Below are 17506 nucleotides of genomic sequence, written 5' to 3'. Positions count from 1 at the left end.
GTGACACCATTATGCAAAAGCATCTTTTCATATTTAAAGTTTCATGTACTCTTCTCTCCCGTGTTAGTTTTCAGATTTTAACTCAACGCGGCAAAATCACCTGAATAAGAGACGGAATGTTTGTATCTGACCCAATTAGCAGGTTTAGCAGAACATGATAATCTCGATACTCTGAACGAGAATAAATCATATTTCAGGATTACTCTTTTCTACTGCGTTCACATGACTGCTGGCTCTCTTCACCCATTAAAACCAGTTCATGAAGTAATGGCAAAAGCTGTGGTCCGACTAAATTTAGCCTGACCAAATATTCAGAGCTTATTCTAATAATCAGGATATTGGAGTCATGAACATGTCCACCGACACTGCACTGGCTTTATTTTAGGCAGTGGCACACAAGCCCACCCAAACGCACACAGGCACAATATCAACAATTAATTAGCGGGTGACTCTGAGCTCTCAGGCAATTGTGTTTATCAGCAGGAAACATAATTGCATCCCAAAAATAACTGAGTGCCACCTCCGCCTCCTTCCAAACAGCGGTGGAGCCACTTAAATAAGTACAAGCAGAAAACGAGGGGTAGGAGAGATGATGCTGATGACTCGTGTCACACACTGAAAACAGACACGCAAAACACACACACACACACACACACACACACACACACATCTACGAGCTTCACTGGGGAAGAGAGTGATCAGACTGGAGGTCCTTCAGGAAAGGTTCTGCCGACCCCGACGTTCAGCAGCAGTGACGCCTCAAGGGGACGTGGTGTGATGGCTTTTAAAAGAGAGGAGGGCCGGGAGGGAGCAGCATATCAGGGAGGAGGGGGGGGGGGCATGTCTGCCTCTAGCACCAGGGTTACTGACACACACACACCTCACCTTCTGTAAAGTCGGCTGCGGCTGCCTGAGTGGAATGTGCGGCTGCCGAATAACTCGCTGTTAACAGAGAGAAACGGAAATAATAATGAAAATAGGTTTTTCAGATTGAGGAAAACAACAAGACATGAGAACAGCCTTGGAGAGTGATGTTGTTTTGATGATGGTGATAAACAGCACAGGTGTCAGATTGGGTTCACATCAGGTGAATGAAAAGATGATTTGTGTCATTTTCACACTCAAACATTCCTTAAAGCCCCGCGTGGAAGTATATGATTTCATAATCTGTTTTTCTTTCCTGTGATTTGTCACCGATCAGTTTGTGGGAATGTGTTTGTGTGCAAAGTTCTTCCACTCATAATCACACTGCCCTCTTCAGGTAGAAAGTCACATTGCAGCTATTCAGAATCAGAATCAGGTTTAATTGGCCAAGTAAGTTGTACAAACAAGGAATTTGACATGGTGAAGTGGCTCTCAATGTTCTTACATAGAATACACATAACAACACAAAACAAAACAAACAATGCGATGGTCTAAGAAAAAGAAAGAAATGAAGTGCAGGGATAAATATTGAATGGTATGAGTATCACTTCCTGTTTTAATCATTAGATTGACATTTTTCATTTCCTGAAAAAGAGCTTGATTGATGGAGCCAACATGTGAGCCATTATTGCCCATAACTACAATGAATCAACAAATTCAATTTCTTAGTTAGAAAAAGTTATTATTATTATTATTATTATTAATAACTATTTTTGAAATAATTATTTCACAACAAAGATCTTGTAGAGTATGAAACTATTGACCTCAAGAAGGGATTTGAAACAGGGGAGTCAGGTGAAGAAGAGTCAGATTTAAAGGCTCATGAAGAAGAAAAGAAGACAGAAAAAATGTATTGATATGAAAACCATTTTGACAAATATGTGCTTTATGTGCTCTCTTCTTGCAGATTTCAAGAGTTTAGGACGTTGAAATTATTCAAAGACTCTGAGAAAGAAACTCAATCTGGTCTTTGCTCAATGTTACTCTTGTAAGAATAATTATGGATTTTTACAGCAGGTCACAGGTTAGAAAAATGGACTTGGAACCAAAGATGTAGATATCAAAATGCTCGACATCAACAACAGATAATCTACAATTTACAAAGACACGCACACATATGTAAAGCCCACATGTAAACACATATATGTAAGTGTGGCGCAAATAAGAGCTAATTAGCAGTAGCCTTTCTGGCAGCCCTTATTCATCTCACTGGAAGAAATGAAACACCTGGCAACTCTGATTAAAGTGTTACTCAACTGGTAAGATCTTTATTAACATCAAACACACACACACACACACACACACACACACACACACACACACGCACACATACACGCACACACACACATACACACAAACACATACAGCAATCTGGACTAATTACCAACTTAAGCAAAAGCCGATCGGAATGTGACACGACTGGACAACTGGCTGCCTGCCAACACAGCCACTTGCTGTTTGTGTTTGTGTAACCTGAAACATTCTACCTGTTGCTGTGAGTGTGTGTCCAGTGTGTGTGTGCGTGTGTGTGTGTGTGTGTGTGTGTCTGTAGTCACGGTGCATAAATAATGTAAGACGGCAGCGTCTTCTTCAAAGGGCTGGATGCAACATGACAGATCAGCCACTGATGCAGAGAGCCGTTCCAATAGGATTTGTGAAGTTGGGCTAATGCTCAGTGTGACTGGGGAAACTCAGGGTCTGTAATAGCATAACTTTGTCTCCGGTGATTAGACGTTGAAATTGCACTTGATTAACCTTCGAGTGGCCGCTGACTCACTTCAAAGCTCGGAGAGAAAAAAAAGCTGTTGCTAATCAGTTCACTGCTGTGCACGAGTTCTTCAGAGGCTGATTTCTGTTTCATTAAAGAGGAAGCTTGTCATTAAATGCCTGATGAATGCCGGAGGTCACATTTGGACAAAGAAAAAACAGAACGACAGCACATTATCAACGAAAAGAAGATATGGAATCCTCAGATCACCAAACTGACCTCACCAGCTGGGTCACATGACTCAAATCACAGGCTGGGTCTCTGGCAGTGCCTTGGATTAGAGAAACTGAAGGAAACCACTGAATAGGACAAGATAACACACTGCGATGACCCCAGCTCCCAATACTCCTGCAGTGACACCTACTCTTCTTTCAGACATGGACTGAACTCTGGGCTTTCCTCAGAGTATTTAGAAGTGACTGAGACTGAGTGAATGCATCTGATCCTCTCAATCTTCATATGTCAAAGGAAAACTTCTAGAAATGCTTGGGCTGAATTTCCAAATTTGTCATATCTGTAAAACAGCTCAAATGTTTTCCCCTCAGCTTCTCTCACACATGAATTTTTGCTTTTCAAGAAGGATGTTTGAAACCCCGGATGTTCAATCATCTGTGGTGATTTTCCACATTTTACTTCACTGACCATTCGGGGTCCACCGGCGTGATGTCTATCCTGGGAGGGACCCAAAACGGCAGGGAGGTCGGCCTGGCCATGATCTCCTCGTCGGGCGTCCGCGACCTTTCCCCCTGACGCCATGACAGCGGGGGAAGCTGCAGGGTGCCGGAGAAGCGGCGTCGGCCCCGGCGCAGGTCGACCCCCAGCGTGCAGGACGGAGACGTGAACGACTCACTGAGGCAGCAGTCTGGAGGCTCTTTGCTGTCCTGAGGGGGGAGAGAGAGAGGGAGGAGAGAACAGATACATCACGACGTGAGATCGTAAAGTTTTAAATATTCATTTAGATTCAAATACTAAAGTAATCGAGGGCATTGCAATAGATTAGGTAGACTGCCTACAGCCCTGAGCTGAGAGGGTTCCTCAAGAACAACTGATCACATATATTCACAGAAACTAAAATTCTGATGTGGGGCCCCCAGAGTCCCCTGAAAGGCTCCTGGGGATAATAGAGATAATTTAAAAAGTGCAGAATTTATTTTATTAAATATAAAATCCCATCAGTTTGAAATCCCTTCATTTCAAAGTGAACCCTGTGATTAATTAGAGAAGCCCCAGCTTTTCCCCACCACGTGATTTGCTGTTTGACCACCAAGGGGCGCCACAGGCTCGTTCCTGACGTAAACAGGTGTTAAAGTACCAAGATTCCTCATTCCTGTCATTAGTAAACAACTGATCCAATCCATTTACCCCATTACGTCATATCAAGGTGTAAAAATCAAGTAAACTTTCCGACAAACATCCGAGGATTAAACTAATTCAATATTTAAAATATGTATGTATTTGAGTTGTTTACTATATTAACAGAATTCCCACTTCATCCCTTCTTCCCTCATCCTTTCCTCCACTCTTTTCCTTCTGCTTCAGTTACTGGTTAATTTGTCTTAGCATGCTTTAACATGTGCTGCTGTGTTTATTCCTCGGCTGCAGTCTCATTTACATACGTCTGAAGGGCGTGATGAATCCTGACAAGTGCAAATGAGCAGGAGACTCACACAGAAGCGGAACATGTGTTTGCATTTGGTAGCATGTGGGTAAGGAAATGAAAACAATGCACGTCATTCAGAAACAAGATAAAGAAAGTTAAACCTCCCACTCCTGAAATATGGAGGAATGAAAATCGACCCTGACTCTCTCACTCTTCTCTGTTTGTTGTCCAATGAGTTGGTGTTCACAGTTTTTCAGTTTGTTTATCAAGCACCTTGTGTGGGTGGATTTTAGTTTTATCAATATTATTTTGTTTTTATTCTATGCTGAACAAATAAATACAACATTTGTGAAGCTGCTTTTATTAATCTTATGGTTTCAGTTATTTCAGTGATTGACAAAGCATCAAAATTACATCATTAAAAAAAAATCAATGAATCCACTGACAGAAAATGAATCAGAACCATTCTGACAATAAATAATAATGCATCACATTTTTAGAAAGAAATCCAAATTTGCCCCAATTACATATTCTAATTTTTTATCTTGTGTATGAGTAAAAATAATTTCAAATTAAGAAAATTGTGATGAGCACTTTCACTTATATTTTATGATGTACATCGAAATAATTATTGCAGATGCTTTGATTCTTTGCCTCTTGTTTCTGACTTGAGAATTTGGTTCTTTAACTCACGTTGTAAAAATAAGAGTCTAGCTGCAGTCAGCAGCGGCTTCAGGTAAACAATGAAATCATTTGACACCTCCTGGGTCTCCAGTAGTAAGAAGTCCTCCCAGTAAACACAGCCTCCCACTCCGGGTCCCTCGGCTCCTCTTGGCTCGCTGCCTTCCTCCACCTACTTGTGGCTTCTGTGCATCAACAAACCCGACTACTCGCTGCCAGGGATCGTGACGGAAGCATCACAGCCTTGATTCATTGTGAAGTTACACTTTCGCTCACTTTAACTGCGTGGGTGGTGACATGTTCCTCCCTCGGGGCTTCCTGGACCCAAAAGTAATTCAGACTGTCAGTGATAATGGAAAATACGAACCCTAACCCCCTTTACAGAATACTTCGCTTGAATACTGGCCACACCAGTAGTACAGTTACAATTCCTGGATACAGTTTTTGTATTTTCTCATGGTTAGATGTCTGCCATGTTCAAAGAAGATATTTACTGTTGATGTTTTTATTGTCTCCGTCCATTAGCTGTGTCCACACTGAAAATAGATTGTCCTCCGGGACGATGAAGTCAATCAACCAATCATGTCGGCCTGCAGACGCTTATCTCCAAGTGCTGGTGAGGCAGCTTTCTGTGTGTCGGTCGAAATTGAGTTGTTTGCTTTCAATACAGATTAATACAACAGTCTAATGTTCTCCTTTCACTGCTCAGTTCTACTTATCGTTTAAAATACTAATTTACAGATGACTTGTATTTAGTGAAAAATTACTACATATAAATTAGAGCATAGCTGGAGAAAAACATTAAAGGTATACACTAAAGATGATGTACCATTGTGAAAAGTCACAACCTACATCTCCTCCAACAATCCTACATTTCCTTAATTCCTCAACACGTGCACCAACCATTAGTGTGTCATGCCCTCTAGTGACCTAAACCTGTACAACACTTTAAAAGACTCAACGATCCCTATACCAATCACATAAGATCAGTACACGTTCTGATTTGAGACGGACAAACTTCTATTCTTGTTTTGGCCTGATTTCTATGATAAGATATGATAAAACTTATATCAAAATATAACAAAACATAATGTATGTCTTTCACTCACTACATAAATATTGTTGGTTTAGAAATACTTTTTGAGTAGTAATGAAAAAAACAGAGCTGAGGGACGGATCGGTTCAGCTGCTGATTTTAAGAAGTGTACAAAATAAAAATACAAAGCTGTGAAATAAAAATAGGCTAATCTGCAGCACCCACTTAAGTCTTACAAGAGAACAAGAAATAAACAAACCAAAAACAAACAAACATAAAAGCATGTAAAGTGCTGCTTTCCGATGGTGAACTGAGATATTCGCCTTGAGAGCCGGACGATCACGAGAAGAGGCAGCAGTAGTTGTTCTGTGAGGCGACGTCCTGGTGGAGAGACAACGACGAGGAGCGATACGGGAGCGATAAGAAAACAACGCTGCAGAGCAGAGAGGATGAATAAAGGAAGGAGGGAGGCTGGCGATGTTAGATAAGAGCCGGCGGAAAGAGAAAAGAGGAAAACATGGTGAAGGACATATGTTTAAAGGCCAACATCATGTGGCAGTCGTGAGTCTGAACAGATGGTGATACTTCAAACTGACAGAACTGAAGCATCGTGATAACAGCTTGTATCTGTTCAAGGTTAGTGTCGCTGACTTTTCCATGGTTTTAATGAATTTACCTCATAGAGTTGCTCTGGATACATGAAGGACTTATTTCATCTATTGAGCCACAAAACTTAATCACGCCTTTCAAAGATGGAGAGGTCCAGAGAGTCATGGACGCAGAACGTACAAATCCAGACGAGTGAATCTTGTTGTGTCGCTCTAATTATGTCGGTAGAGCAGGTTCTAAATCCAACACTGGACAGGAAGTGACTGTAGCAACACAAGGTGAATCGAGTGTTCAGACAGAGAAGATCCTCACCTTGTATCTTTCCTACTCATGTGATTGCCGGTAACTTGGTGATGAATCAACCCAAATAGGCAAAGTAACAATAGAACAGACCACAGCTGAAAACCAAAACAACAACTCTGCACCCTTTCCTCCTAAAAAAAAAAGGGCAAAAATGTCCTGTACTCAGGGGCGTGGCAATAGGGGGGACAAGTGACTGGAGCCCCGAGCTGAGAGGGGGCCCCAGAGAACAGCCAACAGTCCACAGCAGCAAAAACTATTTAGCATGAACCCCTTTTGAACTCAACGACCTGCTGTGTGGAGACTGCAACCACACAACGATCAGAAACCTGATGTCTCCAATCGTCTACCCAGATTACATCCATAGAAAACTAGGTTTCAATTCAAAAGTGAGTCAGGTCAGGTATGTTGAGTCCATGACGTCTTTTAATCTGAAGAGGTCAAACTACAGTGTGTGTCTGTGTGTGGGGGGGGGGGGTGCAGGAGTGGGATGCGTCAGGTTCAGACGTCCATTAGCAGCACAACCCTCATGGCCTCTTCCTGGGGAACACAAAGTACTGAAACTCTTGACATATTCATTTGCTGTAATACTTTCCATCTCACACACGCACACACACACACACACACACACACACACAGAAATGATTGTACTTTAATCTTAGTGAGGACACTCATTGGTATAATTCATTTTCCAGCCGTTCACCTGAACCTAAGTCTAACCCTCAAACAAGCCTTTGAAAAAGAGGCCAAATGAGAACAAAGTCTGGTGACCTTCCTTTGCACTTGGTCCCCAGGCCCGAGCTGCTGCATGAGATTAGCAAAGATACCACAATGTACCTTTCTCCGCCATGTCAAAAATATATTCATATCAGATCGTACTACACACAGCCTAACCCTGTCACAGCCTTGTGAGAAAGCCCTCACCAGAGAAATGTCAGGAACCTTTTGCTCTCACGTAATTAATGACCGTCCGCTACAGAAGAACCAACAGCGCAGGTTAAAGTCCTCCGTGTTTACAAGAAGAAACAAAGCGAGAGGCAGCCATTATACCACAATGTCCTTGGGAGGACACAGGAGACTGGGCCTTGTGTTCCTTCTCTCTATAAATAGTTGTTCTATTTTTTTTTTTACCATGAAGGGCAAATCTTTCCAGGAGAAGTTCAGGGCTGGCACCTGAAAGTCAGAGCACTTCTCAGTCATGCTGGTCCCCTGCTGAGCGAGTTCTCCTCACCAGCATCGCTCTGCTGCGTCACATGGTTCTCTCCCCTCAGTGCAGATCTCTGCAACGGGCACAGGCAGGTGTGAAGCTGGACCAGGGGAGAACCACAGGAGGGAGAGTAGCTCCAGGCAACTTAACATGATAGAGTGTCTGGAATCTGTGGGGAGACCATTTCTGTAACCTATAATAATTATATGCAATTCCATCAGCTGACATACACACACACACACACACACATGTCCCATTTTCATTGGCGTCCCCCCCCCCACCATTTCTCAGCCACCCCTCAAATCCCTCTGCACTCTTGCCATTTTGACACCGAGGCAACGAAACAACGGGGAGGAAATGAAGAGATGAGCTGAGAAAACAACACCTGCTTGCCATCAGTTACACGGGGGGGGGGGGGGGGGGGGGGGTGCTGGAGCAGGGCATGAGGGGGGGGGGGACTCACAGAATGGGGTGAGTAAAGAAAGAAGGAAAGTGAGAGGAGCGGGGGAGCAAGTGAAAGAGACTGATTAGTAGCGTATGAAACGAGACGTGTTCACCTACAGGCGAGTGCAGCAGCTTCCAGCCATGTGCATCGTATAATGTACATACTGAACATGTTCTACTAGGAGAGAAACACCCTCTTGTTCATAGAGAAACAATGTTAACGTTAAACCATCCAGCATAAAAAGTGGAACAACACAATAACTGGATTCAGGATTTGTTTTCATGCAATGAACAAAGCTGGCGTCTTTAAATAAAAGGCCATTTCAGGACTAATGACTCTGTTCTGTTCAGTTTATAGGCGGATACACGTGATGAAATATTCCCCCGAGGTTGACAGAAGAACAGGATATTAATAAAACTGTTTGGTGAATTATTATCTCTCCTCTCCTTCTTTCTTCTTTGTCGTCATCATCCTTCTCTTCATCACTGTGAAAAAAAAGCCTGATCCCTGTGTCTCAGGGCGAGAAAAAATAAATTGCCTACTTTCCCTCTCTCCGGCGAAACACGTGACGTGTGATCAATTTAGTTTGTCGGAGGGTTAAGCACAAAAAGACATTTGGTGTAATATGCCAAAGGCTGTGTTGAAGAGATTTCAGCTTCGTTTGTTTAGCGTGTGTGTGTATGTGTGTGCGTGTGTGTGTGTGTGTGTGTGTGTGTGTGTGTGTGTGTGTGTGTGTGTGTGTGTGTGTGTGTGTGTGTGCGTGTGTGTGTGTGTGTGTGTGTGTGTGTGTATGGGCAGTTTATTGGAGATGGAATAAAGGATGAGAAACAGATTGTGATCCAGCTGGAATTCATGCTGTTCATGTTTTGTGTTTCTAAGAATGATCCCCCCCCCCCAGAACAAGCTATTTATATTGTTGTATTCCACCAATGTTAGAGTTTACTCCATAAGAGCATTACAATTTTACACATTAATAAATAAAGCTTAAGCCTAATCCGGACATTGATGAAGAAGATTCTGCCTCCTCCTCTCCTAATTATATTTACCAGTAAAATCCAGTTACCCAAATTAAGCGGTTATTAAGTCGAGCTCAATCGGTCAATTAGTTGTTTGAGAAATCAACAGATTGTTCATTAATAAAGTAGCAACTTTGATAAATCATTTGTTGTTGAAGAATAGTTCTCACAACTATTAATCCAAACTATAATGGTTATAGCTGAATGTTAGAATTATATATTTTATTCTTTTTGCACTGAGAGTTGAACAAAACAAGCTGTTTAAATAATCTTTTTTTAAATCTGGCTCTGGGAACATTTATCACCTTTTTCTGACACTTTGTAGAATGAAGGAATTGATTATTGAATCTAATCCACATATGCTATTAATAAAATATGGAAGCCATCTTATAGAACAATAATTATATTGAATCAATAAATATTGACGTACAAATTCCAGTCATAAACATGACTAACTGAATTCCAGTCAGACAACTCACGTTCGATCATGTAATGTATTTATTACAACAGATTTAGTGTTTGGCCACTAGGCTCCAACTTAATCACTCCCCCATATGATTACACAGGAATGATGGGAGTGATGAGCAAATACTTGTGACCCCCCATTGGAGCCTACAGGTGGTTGCTGGGGTGGTGGAGGGGCTGAAGCAACTGCTGGCGATACTGCAGCAGCAGTGCGAGCAAGAGGGGTTGATGGGAAATGTCTCTCTGGTTGAATAGACCACCTGATAAGATGGGTGTGTATTATAGATGGTTGTGGAGAGTGAGGTATGTCACATGATGTATGTCACATGATGTATGTCACATGATGAATGTAACATGATTGGCGCAGCGCAGCTCGAGTTGCCTGTCAGAACTAGCTCGCCGGCGTCGCCACATTTGTTTGGAAAATGGTTTTAAAACCATCTGACCAAGTTCACCTCAGACTTTGAACGTGGGTAGAAAATTAGATGTTATAAAGATTTGCGAAAAGAAGCCAAATTACAGAAGAGACACTTTTACAGCCATTTTTAGAGTGAAGTTTGGAAAAAAAGTTGGATCGAAAAGCATGAAATGTCGGGGGAAAGGGGAGAAAGTCCAGCATCTCGACCAACGTTACTGAAAGAAAAGGGTTTCAGAAACTATTTTCCGAGTGCAACATAACAAGAGGACATGCACAGAATGACAAAGTGTGATCCGACAGCAGCGTCAGGCGGCAGAGTGACAGGAGAGGTGCAAGAGGTCACGGGAGAGGAGGGACGTGGTACTGCTGCTGTGGTAACCAGCATCCCTCCTCCTGACCGACCACTAAAGACTCAGATCAGGAGGGCGGAGGAAGATTAACAGTGTTTGTTGAGATAAATATAAACACAGCGTAGAGACGTGATGCACAGTCGATAGCAATAAAGAGAGAAAGCGGTGAATTATAAAAAAAATAGGCCCAAGCGGAGATGATGGGAAGACAGGGGAGCGTTCAAGTGTTTCTGTCGTCTCTGGCTAAGATTCAACGCTCAGCCTCCGAGCGCTCTAATTGGAGAATGAACAGCTGTTCGGTCTGACCCCCGCTCGCTACAAGCTCAACTGCCAGAGAGGGAGAGACGTGGGGCGAGTGAGCTGTAGAACGACAGAGGAAGAGACGGCCAGCTCAAAGAAGAGAGAGAACTGACAGAGAGACACAGTAAGAGAGACGAAGAGGAGGGAGGGAGGAAGGAAAACTAAAAAGACATCAGGAAATCATCTGTAATTTCAAAAGGAGCCTGTCACTACCAACAGGACAGCACCTTCCAAAACTGTTGCATCATTACAAGCAGGATCCATTCACGTTTTCTCTCAGGTTCAGGCACAATCACTAGGTTAAAAGAAAGATTTATCAAGTTCTCTCTGAGGTTCTATTAGTAGGTCAACACCACTCTCTCACGTCTCCACCTTTGATTATGGAGCTGGACAAAGGACTTTGGGTAGTTAACTTTACCTTGAAGACTGGAAGCAAGAGACAAAGTCCTGCACTCGATGTCAGTATCTTTGACTTCACTGAGACTTAAGGTCATAAAATAATCCGCACACAAGAGGTAACAAATAGAAACCTTAAATTAGGATTCTATGTTTGAATTATACAAAGTCCAACGTGTTAATTAGCGAGTTTAAGGTGGTTTAGGGGATTTTGTACCTGTTTCCCGTCTTTGTGCTAAGCTAGGCTAACCCTAACCCTAACCCTTCCAGTTTCAGATCTGTATTGATATGAGACTTTAACTTTTAGATTAGAAGATTAGAATCATCGCTAAAAAGAAATCAATATCGACTGTGCTTGAAGTGAAAGCTTGTGCGACTGCAAAGAGATCCTGAAAAACTAGGTCTGGACATTTTCGTGAGTTTGCCTTTTCGCATGTGAGGAACGCAGCCGGAGATTGTACGAGTCAGACGCATTCACAATAACAGGAAAATGACTGGAACAGTCAGCGTAGGCTCTAGTACACAGGAAGCAGGACAAGACGTATACATTCTGCTGAGGAAATCACATATTTGTTTACAACACAACGACACCGGCATCTGCCCTGACGCTCCTGAATCTCGTCGTCTTTCCAAGTTGACATTTTCATCTGCGTCTTCTATGTGCAGGGCTCCTCTTCCTCCTCTTCATCCTAAGAGAGTTGTCGTTGCCCTGCTCTATTCTCACATGAGCTCACTCAGACAGTTTCAGGACATTTTACTGGGGCGCTGGCAGGAGAAGTTAAAAAGTCTGGAGCAAATGTCTCGGACATATTTGTTCTCACACACTGCGCAACGAATTTCAGTGCATGTCTGGAAGTGGGTATGAATATGCAGAGTCACATATAACGGTGACATGAGTTCAAGGCCCCTCAGACACGAGCGCTGGAGAGCTTCCACACACACACACACACACTCACACACACTCATAGATGTGACGGATCAGAGCTAATCAGATCAGAGGTGGTTAGCTGTGATCTGCATGGGAATGGGGCCATTAGATCCAGAAGGCACATTATTGTATCTATCCACCGAGCCCCACAGTCCAATAACACATACGCACACAAGCCACAAGGCAGACGGGAGTCACACGCCCTCATATGATTGTATTGGAATCCAAAGTTAATCCCTAATCACCTGCTAATGGACCCTTAACCATACACAAATACAACGCAGCAGAGTAATCCATTCCAATCCGAGTGTCGGCTTCAACACGGGACAAATCATTGACACAAGCGCCGGCTGGCTTGTGTGCACACACACTTCCACCGCTCCCATCAAATCCCAGCTAAGCATCACCAGCTAAACCAAATCCCGACTGTTGGAGCTGAAATCCAATAACAATGTCCTACCTCGGCCCACTTAACCTCTGATTCATGAAACACTTATGGCTTTCACTGAAACACTAAGTGTAAATACGCCGGCTCTCGCTTCTTGCCCACAGACAAATGCATTCATGTGAGCAGGGTAAACAAAACACCATAATTCCTAGTATTCGCACTTTCGCACCATTCAGATGAACGCAACATGTTAAGGGTCCTAACTGACACCATTTAACCATCCATTAGATGAGAGGGTCAGGGAGAGCTGGAGAGGAGCCCAGCTGAGGTGAGAGGCAGGGTAAGGTGTCAGTCAATCAGATCATCCTCACTTACGACTACGGGTGATTTAGAATCGCCAATAAACCTAGCCTGCACGTCTTGGGGCAGAAGAGAAGAGGTGGTATGTTTAAAATGTTACACTAAACACAAAACCAGCACAGCAGGTTAGAAGGCAGAAAGGAAGCCCAGTGACTGAACATCCAAAAGGGACGTTTCCACTTCCTGGAAGCGCCTGTCTTTACAGGCATCTTCATCAGGAAATGCACGTGCACAGAGAAAGTTGACAAGTCCTGACACCACTGGTCCCTGCACCTCCCTTCTCCATTTGTCTAATGAGAGAGTGAAAGTGTGTAATCCATGACACTTCCTCCTGGGGCTGCTAAGAAATAAGAAATCGGAGGCAAGTCAACAGCGGCTGGTTCAGAATCTGGTGCCAAAGCTTTTTGTGAAAAGTCTCTCTTGTGATACTGGTGAATAGTTTGGGGCTCTGCAGGGAAATATCTGTTGTGCCATCAAACATGTTCAGATCCATCTTGTAGCTAAATCCATCCTCCACCCCCAACCAAGTCATAAATGACATTTGTGCTCTAAAGTCTCTGCTACAATCACCATCATTATTTTTATCACCTCTAAAATTGGGCCTTGGCACAGTAATGTGTTCTACTGAGTGCAGTTAACATATTGAGGAAATCCTAATGAACCTAGACACACACAGGTAATGGAATCCATATAAATCAATCCTGTGGTGTTGCAGAAACAGACATTGATGTGGAACACCAGAGCATGAGACACACATAACTGTGGGATGTGTTGATTTGCTGAGTGCCGTCCATCAGGTGTTGATGGTCGCTGCCTCCTCGAGAGCTGAGGAGCAGATCTAGGAACAGCCTGACCTTCTGTTTTGGGGGTTTTGGTTTCTGATCTAGCTGTTGAAAAAGCACCCCAGTGAGTCACTGCTCTGTACTGGATGTTATTTTTGGCGAAATGCTGAAAGCTTAACAACAGCATATTCCCAAGAAAAGAGCAAGGTCAAGGTGACAAGTTAGAGAAGTAGAAAGGGAGCGAACAAGACACAGAGTGGAAGGAAATTAAAGGAGAAAGAGAAATGTTTTCAAAGTGCAAACTGGTTCAAACTGGAGAACGAAGAGAGAACTGGAGAAGGACTGACTAATGCACACCCACACTTTAAAGCTCTGGACCATTTGAGCGATGGTTCCAAACACCCACAGCAGCCATGAGGTGCACCTGCAGGCTCCCGCCAACACGGGTGTTGCCGATATTAGCTTCCCCAACCCTGACTCCTACAAATGAGTCTAATTGATTTACAAAAATAAATTACATTCGGAGCAGATGCAGATGAACCAGGGATTTGTTTTATCTCCCGGGCTGAAAGTGTTTGCTCATTCTGGGAACTGTTGTTGAGACACAAATAGAATAGATTTGAATTGAATGAACAAGAACTAGATTAGCAGGTTTAGAAATCTATGGTGTGATATTACTCTTGAATTTGCTGGGACGGATTATGACCATTTAAAATGCGACTATCGATCAGTTCCTCACTTCTCACAGGAGATCGCACCACAGTCACATAGAGCAACAACCGATGTTCAGGCTGAGGTGTGGAAATGAAAGAGGAAGTATTCTCCCCCTATTTCAAGTCAGTCTTCCATAAAAGTAATTTAGACGGTGCTGTTTTAAGATTATATAAAAAAATGTTACTTTAAGACACAGGTGCAGGATGCAGAGTGCTGGCATCACAGAGTTTATAGAGGACTTTATTAGCCGGAATGTGCAAAGATCAAAAGCAGAAGCATGCGGCGAGAGGAACAGACCAAAGAGAAACTTTGTGCAAGAGAGACACAATGGTGGAGGAGGAGGAGGAGGAGGAGGAGGAGGAGGAGGAAGAGGAGGAGGAGGAGAGCCGGGCAAACGAGCTGTCAAAACACAGGGAGACTGAGAGGAAGGAGAGTGCATCATGATGAAAAGTATACGATTCTGTATTCCATATCCCCGGTGTACAAGAAGAACGTGTTGCACTTTCCTTTGTGCTGCTGGTTCCAATGGAAACAACCTAAATTGTGCTTATTTGAACACGTAAACGCCTCATTACTGTCACAGCTCCAAAACAACCTGTCTCTCTCTCTCACTCTGGGAGTTTCAGTGTTGATATCTCATCTGTGGCACTGGCACTAAAAACAAATGGATAACTAATGGAACCCATCTGCAGTAATGACTTGGGCTGTCAAAGCGTCCTTGATAGATGTCCGCTACCCGCAGCCTGTTGTGCAATTAGTGAGAGGACTTACATTGTTGGGAGACACCGTGAGAACACTCCTGCTCTTCCTCATCTTTCCTCCAGTATCTCCCTCGCTGTCGGACCACCACAGCTTCACACCTGGAAAAGACAAACATAGGAAGGGTTTCAGTTTTATTTTTGTGTATTTTATTTCTTCGCAATCCTTCCATCATTTTTTGTCCCACAATCACACAGACGACACAAATAACATAAAACAGTTCACATCATGTCATTCTGGTTTGTGTTTCTATGAGAAAAACTTGAGCCGTGCCCAGAATATTGCTCCATTGAGAGACATTTAGTAAGAGATACATCAACATGATGGCGCTGCTGCATGGCGCGCTGAAATCCCCCATGATGCACCCCTGTGTGATAATGTGGAATATATTCTCAAAGGCCACATAAAAATAACAGACTGGGAGAAAGTGGGCGAGCTATCCGGGTAGAAACGATCAATCCCTTGCTGAGCTCTACTTTGTTTCATGTTGCTTATCACTCCCCAGAGCAAAAGATGGTATACAAATACATGGTGATCAAGTACATTCCATTAAAGTACCAGGTTCCCTCCTGGTGCAACAGCAGCTGTTCGTGTAGGAGCAGCAGAGGATGACAGCTTCAGCATTAAGTGACAATATGTGAACATTAAAGAAACTACTCAAGTTGCCTGTAGGAACTGAGTCAGCCTTCATGAATCAGACAAATTAATATTTAATAGAGAAAGCACTGCCATTTATCATCCTGTTGGGTTGCTAATAGTCTCAAAGCACACTGAGCGTTTGCACACCTCATTTTAAATATGTTACACAACCTTACTTAAAATATACAGCTTATACTGTGAAGTTGTCACAAAGTTTTTGGTTGACTATTGTCAACAGTGTGTGTGTGTGTGTGTGTGTAGGGGAGATCCTAACAGACAAACAACAACAAACTAAACATACATTTGTATTGTGAATCAGACCATCCCCCCCCAACCCAACACATGTCCCCTTCGTTTTCATCTGATGTTTTCAAACAGCATTTCCAATCTCACAAATTTGTACAAGTTCTCTTTCTTGCCTTAATTGGCAAATTATCCCTGTTTCTTATTGTTGACATTTTCCCCCTCAAAAACACGTGCTAATGAAACAGCGAGCTAATGAGACCTGATGCAGCCTTAATGGTTGAGCACACTTTAATTCCCCCACATGCTTATCATTCCAAAGACAAGATTCACTCAGAAGACACAGTCTCTCTCTAATGAGCCAATTCAAGTCGTTAAAAAGACCTTGCATGATCCCCCAGTGACCCCGGATGGTTTCTATTTTTTCCCTCCCAATAAATGGAGAGGGAGGGAGGTGAGTGGCAGAAGGGAAGAGCGAGGGCCTGATGGGAAATGGAAGATGAATAAGAACTGTGAAAATTATTGTTTTGGCAATAAAGTGCAAAATTAGATGAGAAGGGGATTCTGAGAAAGAGATGAAAACAGAGATGGAGAATGAAAAGGACAGCAGTTCAAATAGGATTTATTGAAATAAAGATAAAAAGGCCGGGGAGTTGAAAAGAATGATTGAAAATCAGGAAGCAGAGAAAGAAAAGGGAGTAAAGAAAAGTCGCTTGACCCTTTTTCTAAGTAATTCACTCGCTTGCCAAAAGTTAAATAAGATCTCTAAATGGTCAAAGTCACTTTCATTTGTATAGCGGTTGGCTCGCTTGGCTTAGAAAATCGTCCTTCCAGCTTCTCTGGAGACAATATTCAAGAGAAACATTTGGTTGCTTGAGGTTCAGAAGATCTTTGACCTTAAACAGTCTCGTAAATAACCACTTAGTAGAAACCTATCATTTGAACAGTTTTCCTACCGATTAAACAAGAAACAAGCACTAATGGAAGAGGCGCGTGGAAAAGCTCTTTCCCCTGCATCGTGTGAACAAGCCTTCAGGTGCTTTCAGATCATAAGCAATTGCCTGTCAACAGCATTTTGTAGAGCACAGGCTGCTGAAATCCTCCAGGTCACAGCTCAAGAGCAGGTGGTGGCTTAAAATAGAGGAAATAATCATATAGAGTGAGTATATAGAAGATTG

At 42.9% G+C, this 17506-nt stretch overlaps 1 long non-coding RNA gene across 1 annotated transcript in view; it reads right to left on the bottom strand.

The window, feature by feature from the left end:
* Positions 1-3492: 3492 nt before the first annotated feature.
* LOC128448570 (uncharacterized) overlaps positions 3493-17506 on the bottom strand; it is a 29078-nt gene continuing 15064 nt past the window's right edge. Inside the window, exons 2-3 of the long non-coding RNA XR_008339763.1 lie at positions 15459-15547; positions 3493-3573 (exon numbers count right to left, since the gene is read on the bottom strand). This is a non-coding gene — a long non-coding RNA (uncharacterized LOC128448570). The remainder of the gene's footprint in view (positions 3574-15458; positions 15548-17506) is intronic.

The sequence above is a fragment of the Pleuronectes platessa genome, chromosome 9, assembly GCF_947347685.1.
Source record: "Pleuronectes platessa chromosome 9, fPlePla1.1, whole genome shotgun sequence".
Taxonomy (NCBI): Eukaryota; Metazoa; Chordata; class Actinopteri; order Pleuronectiformes; family Pleuronectidae; genus Pleuronectes; species Pleuronectes platessa.
This window is presented reverse-complemented; position numbering and strand designations above follow the sequence as displayed.